This window comes from Podarcis pityusensis (genome assembly GCF_964106645.2).
Source record: "Podarcis pityusensis genome assembly, chromosome: 10".
NCBI lineage: Eukaryota > Metazoa > Chordata > Lepidosauria > Squamata > Lacertidae > Podarcis > Podarcis pityusensis.
This window is the reverse complement of record NC_138035.1, coordinates 62,138,570-62,147,954: the sequence shown is the minus strand read 5'-3', so window position 1 is coordinate 62,147,954 and position 9,385 is coordinate 62,138,570. Positions and strand designations below refer to the sequence as shown.

The 9,385-nt window shown below is 45.4% G+C and overlaps 1 pseudogene across 1 annotated transcript; it reads right to left on the bottom strand.

Moving 5' to 3' along the window:
* Positions 1-312: 312 nt before the first annotated feature.
* Positions 313-3,820, bottom strand: LOC308486118 (tetraspanin-7 pseudogene; annotated as a pseudogene). The gene has a single exon. The product of its transcript is annotated as a tetraspanin-7 pseudogene (transcript).
* Positions 3,821-9,385: the final 5,565 nt, after the last annotated feature.

Below are 9,385 nucleotides of genomic sequence, written 5' to 3'. Positions count from 1 at the left end.
CTGACCTTCAATTTTCCTTGGCCCTCCCAAAGGAAAGTAACAAAGGCCATTCTCCTGCTTTCTTCCCGTCAGTAACTGTTCAGATCTCTGTCTTCCCCTCAATGTTTGATCCATTCCCTCCCATTTTCCTTCCATGACTCAAAACACGGTGAAACTTTATGGCAAATGTCTTGGGACAAGGAAAATTTATGAGTTTGCTTTTCTTCCCACCATTGTATATAAAGAAGCACCAAAGCTGAGAGCAGATTTGTAGGTGGAGGGGATGATTGACACAAACACACATACACCCGCTGCTGTCAGTAAAGTGGGCAAAATAAAGTTGGGCAGAATGAAAGCAGTTGCTGCCATTCGTGTCTTCTGAAGGCATTGAAGGGGTTCAGTGTGGGTGGATGGAAAAATATATCAGGAACAAAATTAGGAATTGGTCCATCTTGCAGAAAAAGAGAGAGATGAAATGGGGAGATTTAGCCAGGTTTCCTGGCACAGTGTCACTGATGGTAGGTAGAAGGAGAATTAGGAAGGGGTTACAGGGGGAACCAAATGCAAAGATAATGAGGTGCCGTGCCAGAAAGATGGTTAATTTGTTTATGTATGCAACCACAGCAGCTAGGATCCTTTATGCTCAGAAATGGGAAAACAAAGAAGTTCCCACTAAAGAAGAATGGATAAGCAAAGTTAGGGACCACGTCGATCCAGCAAAGCTAACAGCTAAAATAAGAGAATTTAATGATGCTTGTCTTTTTTGAAGAATGGAAGCCCTTTTCGGATTATTTGAAGAAATATGAAAATATGAAGAATCCGTGAGCAGGATTAAGATGATGAGCAACAGAAAGAATTAGAGACTCGTGTTATGATTATAAAAAAAGGAGGGAGACAGGATGCAGCAAAGCAGGGGGTACAAGGAAAACATCATGGACAATGGGATGGGAAGTCAATAATATAGAAGTTGGGGTTTTTTAATGTACAGTCATACCTCATGTTACGTTTGCTTCATGATACATTTTTTCAGGTTGCGTCCCGCGGCGACCCGGAAGTACTGGAAAGGGTTACTTCCGGGTTTCACCGCTCGCGCATGCTCAGAAGTGCTAAATCGTACCGCGCACCTGCGCAGATACGGCGCTTCACAATCAGAGGTACCACTGTATTGGAATCGTATGTGGGATTTCTGGAAATTTAATCAAATAAATTGGGGGGGGAAGATCACTGAGGTGCCATGGCAATGCATGCAGAGAGTGTGGTTGGAGGGTTTGTGGTGGGGCTACAGTACCTTCCACAGTCTCAGTGCTGCGTCCGAGTGAGCTACGATCCATATTCAGTGTGGGATGGTGCCTCCGGGTGGCTGAGCATGGGGCGGGACCCGAGCAGCCAGCAGGCAAGCCAGGATGATGCCCACCACCTGCATGAGTGCCAGCCCAAGGGCCGCCGTGGCAATGTAGAACATGTTGCTGCTGACAAAATTGTAGACCTTGCTGTAGCACCCGTCGCGGTAAATTCCCCGGGCGCTGAAAGGGAGAGGGCTGTGCAGGCACCTTTTGCGTGCCTTGCAGCAGCTCGCGGGCACAGAGCCATTGGGTGGCTGTTGCTCCATAGACCACGGTGAGGAAAACCAGTCGCGGTAACTTTCCACCCCGCAGCAGTCGAGGGTGCGCTGGACAGAATCCAGAGCCTCGGCCTTCTCCTCGTCCTCTGCGTAGGAGCGTATGGCTTCGCGGAGGCCGTTCTGGAAGCCTTCGGCAATATCCTTGCGGTAGAACAAGCTGGAGAGGCCCGCCGCTAAGCCGGCGGCCAGCACCGCCAACTGAAAGCTCCCATAAGTGCGCAGCAGGCATCGGTGTTCGGTGGCGGCGCTGAAGCAGCCCAGGAAGCCCCACACGATGACAGCCGCGCCGGTCGCCAACAAAATGAAGGAGGTGTTTGGGTATTGGTTGGTGGAGAGCACCAAGTACGTGCCCAGGGAAATCTTGGCCCAAATGCCAAGGGTAACCATGGTGAGCCCCGCTGCCCAGAAGACAAAGCTGAAAGCCATGAGGAAAAGCTTGAGCACAGCCATGGTACCTTTCTGGCGACGGTTGATGAAATCTCCTAGGTGCTTATAACCGGTATGGAGGAAGGAAGTGGCACCTGGTCCTGCCGACTGATGCTCCTTGAAGCTGACTGATGCTCTGTGATGCCACCTTTAGATGATATTTCCTTGAAGTTTTGGTTAATCGCCTCCACCTTGCAAGCTGGGCAATGGTGAACACCTTCACTCGGGACCCCAAGTATGAAATGCTCTTGCCAGACGATGGAACTGGGATGGTGTTGTTTTGGGGTTTGGCAGCTCCACAACCAGTACTGGGATGGTGTTCTTTGGGGTTCAGCAGCTCCACAACCAGCGGACGTTGTTGCAGAGATCCTAGAGCAGCTCTCACAGAGAGAAATGTTCGGAAATCTCTGCCTCCTTCACCTGGTCAGAACTCAGGATTCCAGTCTCTTTCTCCCTATTCCGCAGAATGCAAAGAAGACTGCACAGCACAAACCAGTTGGACAGGCTCTCCGGTCAAATTGCTGTCCTGGTTGTAGTAAAAGCAGCTTTTGACACCCCAGAAGAGAGAAGGACTGCCTCCTGCCAGAACTGTCTCTCAATCACTCCAGACACTCCTGTCCTTGCCTCTCCAGTTGCACGCTCCGCCTTGGTATGTCAGCTGCTAATTTGTCCGTCATGGGCTCTGGTTCCCCAATTCACGCAAGCTTTTGTAGCTCAGAGATTGCTTTTCATTCAGCTGCCACAGAGGAAAATCAGCCTCAGCAACGGGGAGCTCGTTTTCCTGCAAAACGGGCAGGTAGCTCTTCAACTTTGATCCTTCCCCTCTCAAGAGATAACATATAAATGTTACACACCTCCTTTTTAGCCAAAGCTGAAGATCGCAAGATTTCCCGGTGCATCCCAACCGGTGGTGAAACACTCATGTTAACAGATTTCCCCATTCCTGAAAGGGGGAATGTTGCATCTTGCCATAGACTGTGCTGATAACTTTCAGACGTAGGTAAAGACTGTCAGAGTGAAATGTAAATAAAGAAGAAGGAAGAATATTGTACAGCTGTTTTGCTCCGTAATGTAAATTCCATGGAGCTACCGTATACTTACGGATACAGAACATCTGGTGACTCCTGTGCTGTATTATGGAGATGAATGAGAGTCTTGCAACCAGCCATTCCCAGAGTCTACACTATTTCACACATTAATCTAAGGGGGGGATAGGTACGTCAGAAAAATCAGGTTACTGCACTGAGATAACAAGGATCCCTGATCTAAGCACCCACCTTTCTTCGCCGCTCTGCCACCATTCATGCATAGCAAGTAGTACGGCTTTCCAGGAGGGTGAAATAAATAGACTGTTTAGCTTTCCCTTTGATAGATTTATGGCGTGGTGAGTACAGGGCTGTATAACAGATCTATCACTTGCTCTTTTCTTGGGAGTTGCAAGCTATAAAATGAAAGGGTTTTGCAGCTGCCAGGGCAAGATTAGTCCTGGACGCAAGATGTCGGCGTCCCAGATTGCATTCACCAAAACAGCAAATGTTTCCTGGTCACCATTTATGTATCAGCATACAGAGATGGGCACCGGAGAGTAGTTTTAAGAACCTTCACAAAAAAAGGAATCATTTATTTCATTCCACAGCTGTTATCCAATACCTGTTGAGTTTCCCTCCAGAAAATATACTCATGACTACGCAGTTGCCCTGGAGCTCAAGGAAAAAACATGATTTGCTTTTATTTGTTTCTTCAGAGAGGCTGCAAAAAAAGGAAAAGGGGGAAAAAAGCATGCTAATTGGAACATTAGGCCCAACAAAGAAAGAGCATATGAGACCACCACCTTGCTGAACCTCAGCAGGTCTGGGTCTGGTCAGTGCAGACCCTCCAAGTGTCCCTATTTTACGGGGACAGTCCCGGACTTACAGAAGCTGTCCCGGTTTCTGATTTGATCCTGTAATTTCCTGCTTTTCCTTAGAAAGGTAAAGGGACCCCTGACCATTAGGTCCAGTTGCGGATGACTCTGGGGTTGCAGCACTCATCTCGCTTTACTGGCCAAGGGAGCCGGCGTACAGCTTCCAGGTCATGTGGCCAGCATGACTAAGCCGCTTCCGGCAAACCAGAGCAGTGCACGGAAACGCCGTTTACCTTCCTGCTGGAGTGATACCTATTTATCTACTTGCACTTTGATGTGCTTTCGAACTGCTAGGTTGGCAGGAGCAGGGACCGAGCAACGGGAGCTCACCCCATTGCGGGGATTCAAACTGCCGACCTTCTGATCAGCAAGTCCTAGGCTCTGTGGTTTAACCCACAGCGCCACCCGTGTCTCTGCTTTTCCTTAGGAGGTCCCTATTTTCATCAGAGAAATATAGGAGGGTATGGAGTTATGTGGCCCCTGAGCCAAGGAGATTATTATTATTGAATAAAAGGTAAAGGGACCCCTGACCATTAGGTCCAGTTGCGGATGACTCTGGGGTTGCGGCGCTCATCTCGCTTTATTGGCCGAGGGAGCCGGCGTACAGCTTCCGGGTCATGTGGCCAGCATGACTAAGCCGCTTCTGGTGAACCAGAGCAGTGCATGGAAATAATAGATCCATCTATTATAGTAAAGGCAAAGGGACCCCTGACCATTAGGACCAGTTGTGGCCAACTCTGGGGTTGCGGCGCTCATCTATTATCCATCTATTATATCTGACCATAAATGTTACGTACTGAAGTCTTCACATGGCAACACTGCCATCATGGCATGGCTTTTCCCAAAAAGGAGAAGGCTCTTCTATCTTCATTTCAGTACAAAGTCCATGGGGCTAGCTCAGTGCTTTTTCCCTAATGTAGACTGCTCTGTGCTATTTGGCATCCCTATGTTCTATTTGCGTTTTTCTGATAATAAAACAACTCTCCGGTGCTCATGAAAACTACATCAGACCTTGTAATGCTTCCTGTGGAACACCACAGCTTGGAATACATTTTATTTGGGGGGTTAAAGCAACGATTACCTGTAAATCATTAAGCCACACACATTTCTTGCCTTCACTATGAATAGTACAAACTGCTGATCTCAAATACTGATTGCTGAGTTTTTTCCAGGGAGCTTTGAAAAAAGTACAGGTATTTCTTTTTCTTTTTTTAGTACTACCAGTGGTGCGATGGGGGGGGGGGATACAGATTATTGTACATTTAAAGACTGTTGGGGGAAAGGGCCACTGGATCTGATACTTGTTGGATTCCCCCTGGGAAATATTATAATATTCCAGTTAGCATGCAAATGGCACTCTATTATTACAGAAATGTGTGGTGCAGCAATCTGAGATGAACTGGATCTAATCCAAAACAAATTCTCCCACTTGGGAGTCCTATATAGTATACCAGACACATTGCTTAGAATTGAAGTAGGTGTTGCTTTCCTCAAAACACACTTTAATAAATCCATGATTCCATACTGGAGACAAACCATTATTTTTTTAGGCTTGCAGAATGGGGAAGGCTGGGCACAATGTTGTATTATCTACCTGCAGCGTACGTTGCTAAGGATGATATGGTTCTCTGGAGGCCTTGGTGAAGATAATAATGATATATGGAAGCATTTTAGGCTGCTAGCTCACAGGATTAAATGTATTCAGGTACGCTATGTCTGCGTATCACTAAAAAGGAGATGTAAGCTCCCTCTAGTGACTCATTTAAGATAAACCATTTGCCTCTCAAAGCCAGCCTGTAGTTTCAGCGTGCCTGTCTATGAAATGGAAATAAGTAAATATAGTTTCTGTTTGGGTTTTGTGTCTCTCCTGTGACGGGTTTTCCTGATACTGGATGCAAAATTTCAGGTTATTAAAGTTTTAAATGTAAAATCATAAGGACGTTAAAATGGTCTGCATCACACCTGGAAAGGAGAAAACAGATGTGCTGTTTCATCTATGGAAAAGCTGAAATTAATCCACTAAACAATTAGAGACTCTTTAATTGCATTTTGGGCAGCTAGGCCTCTCCGTGTGGCTACTAGCAGAACCCTGGGGAAAATCTCTTCCCCCTTATTTATTTTTCAAAGTATTTATAACCCGCACTTTCATAAAAATATAACAAGGCAGAATACAGCATGCAAAGTTTTGTATACTCCAAAAGCTCCCCAGTCTCCAACTGACTGTGATGCTATCCAGAAGATAGCATTAAAAAGAGTATGTCCTGCATTAACGGCCAACTGGAATTTCAAAAAAACGGACAATTTTGGCCTTGCTGGACTACACAGAAGCCTTAAAAGCTCAGCCCAGAATTGCGATATTTCAAAAGTAAAAATACCAATCTCTTCAGAACTTCATGGGCTTTAATATGATATGGCAGTGTGGTGTAGTGGTTAAGAGCGGTAGACTTGTAATCTGGTGAACCGCGTTCGCTTCCCCGCTCCTCCACATGCAGCTGCTGGGTGACCTTGGGCTAGTCACACTTCTCTGAAGTCTCTCAGCCCCACTCACCTCACAGAGTGTTTGTTGTGGGGGAGGAAGGGAAAGGAGAATGTTAGCCGCTTTGAGACTCCCTAGGGTAGTGATAAAACGGGATATCAAATCCAAACTCTATGAAATATGAGGGACTTACCTTAAAATTTAAAGTTACAATTTTTTACATTTTAAAAAGTGATTTAAAAAGTCAATATGATTGAAAATCCCCCCCCAAAAAAAGTATTGATCAGTTCATATTTCTAACAGCTTCCTGCAGAATTTCATCACATTCTTTTTTTTAAAAAAAGTATGTACATGTCTGCCTTATTGGGTGCTATTTAGGATAAATGGGTCTTCTTGGGAGTAAATCATGCCCTAGACAGCTTAGAGGACAGAGTTCTCCTGGATGAGTTAGGAGAGGCAGTATAGGTTCTGAACCAATGGATGTAGACCAATGAACTGAAGCCAAATCCAGATAAACGGAGGTTCTGTGGACAGTGAGTTTTCAAATCAGGAAATTGGTAGGACATTCTGTTCTCCATGGTATGGAAATCTTGATAAGAGCAGGTTTGTTGTTTGGAGGTACTGCTGGTGTCAACATTGTCAGTGGAGGCTCAGTGGGATGTGGGTGGCACCGTGGTCTAAACCACTGAGCCTCTTGGGCTTGCCAATCGGAAGGTCAGTGGTTCGAATCCCCACAACGGAGTGAGCTCCCGTTGCTCTGTCCCAGCTCCTGCCAACCTAGCAGTTTGGAAGCACGCCAGTGCAAGTAGATTAATAGGTACCACTGCGGTGGGAAGGTAAACGGTGTTTCAGTGCGCTCTGATTTCCGTCACGGTGTTTCCGTTGCACCAGAAGTGGTTTAGTCCTCCTGGCCACATGACCCGGAAAGCTGTCTGGGGACAAACGCCAGCTCCTTCGGCCTAAAAGTGAGATGAGTGCCGCACCCCATAGTTGCCTTTGACTGGACTTCACCATCCAGGGATCCTTTATCTTTTACCAACGTTGCCGATGAAGGCTCAGTGGTCAGTAGTTGTAGCTCATCAACTACAGCTGTTCCTGGATACTGCACCCACATTTTGGTAACTTCCAGATTGGACTATAGTAATGTACTCTACATGGGGCTACCCCTGAAAAGAGTTTGGAAATGACAACTGGTACAACAGCCTAGGTGTTAAGAAGAACTACAGGCTGATCTCCTGTAACATCAGTTTTTAAAGAATTGTACTAGTTGCCACTTGCCTTTCAAGTCCTATTCAAGGTGTTTCAGGTGACACAGAAAGCTCCAAATGATTTAGGGTCCAACTATTTGAAAGAATCTCCTTGTACTGTATCAACCTGAGCAAGTATTGAGATCAGCAAAGGACACCCTTCTTATAGTCTCAACACCAAGTGAGGTCCGGGGTGGAGTGTGAGAAGGGTCTTCTCTGTGGTGGCCCTACGCCTATGGAATGACTTCCCTCCTGAGGTTCATTGTGGACCAATGTTGCTGCCATTCTGACAGGTAGCCTTAAAAACCATACCTATTTAAAGGCTGAAGCCTTAAAACACAAACACCCCTCACCCTGCAACTTTCCCTCTCTTGCCATCTTGCTGCCTGATGACTGAAAGCCTCAATCCAACCTGTGCTTACTCAGGAGCAAGCTCTGCTGGAATTACAGGACGCAAAGGATCAGACTGGAACAGGTTTGTGGGGCACTGGGGGATTTTTGCAAATTTCTTCAGCGAGGGATGTTAAAAATATGTTTTTGGGTGTGAGGAATTCAAACCTGCTATTATTTTTAATGTTTAAAATTTAAAGTTTTTAAAGTTTTATTATGTTTTTGTATATTTTTGTATATGTTGGAAGCTGCCCAGAGGGGGCAACCCATTTAGATGGATGGGGTTACAAATAGTGGAATTATTCTTACTGCTATTAGTGACTGGACAACTTTTAGCTTTGTAAGTTTACGTTTGATCGAGAAGCACATAAACTGCTTTCGGAAAACCAATGGATTTTAATTTTACCTTCTGAAAATGTCAGAAAATGCTAAATAATAACAATAATAACTGCAAGTACTTGGCAATCATTTTTTAATGATTTCTATGCAGTCTTACACACATTTTACTTCCCAAGCAAAACTAAGTCCCATTAATTTAACCGAAGCACCTTTCAAGTGCCCAAGCCACGTGACAACTTTCCAGCACCCCTTGTTTTTGTTGCGATTCGGAAAGCTCTAGGGCAACTTTGCACAAACGGTTGTGGAAGCTCCCGGCTGAGTTTATAATCATCCTTACCCTGACTCCTCTACTTATATTTATTTATTTATTTATTTATTTATTTATTTGAAATCATTTTTATTTGATTTCACAAATATAAATTTATTTATTCATTCATTTTTTGAAATCATTTTTATTTGATTTTACAGATATAAATTTATAATAATCCAAATGCATAGCCGTACGTATGCCTCTGTATCTCGACACTCCTCCCCACCATCCCCTCCACGGGTCCTAGTGTCAACATTTACAACTGCGCATTATCCCATAATCTATATTTGGCATATTATCCATAGTGTTTGTTACGCCGCAAGTGAGATTAAAATCCTGCCAATGTTTTCATCTGTTTACAGTGGTCATTCTTTCCCCATTCTTTTTAAAAAGTTTTTGCCCTCTTGGTTCCTGTACTTATTTATTTGTTCGACAGGGGAAACAGAGGCACATCTATCTATCTATCTATCTATCTATCTATCTATCTATCTATCTAAAAAAGTACCCCTCCCCATTCAGCCCAAGACAGGCAAGGCACGTGCGCTTCCCGCTGCGCACTTTGGGAGATGTAGTCGCCTCTCCTTCCCTCCGCCCTTGGCCTCCTCGGGGCCGGGGGCAGGAAGCGAGGCCGAACTACAGCTCCCAGAATGCACCGCGGAAGTGTCTCCACCCCCCCACCCCACTCCCTCCCTCT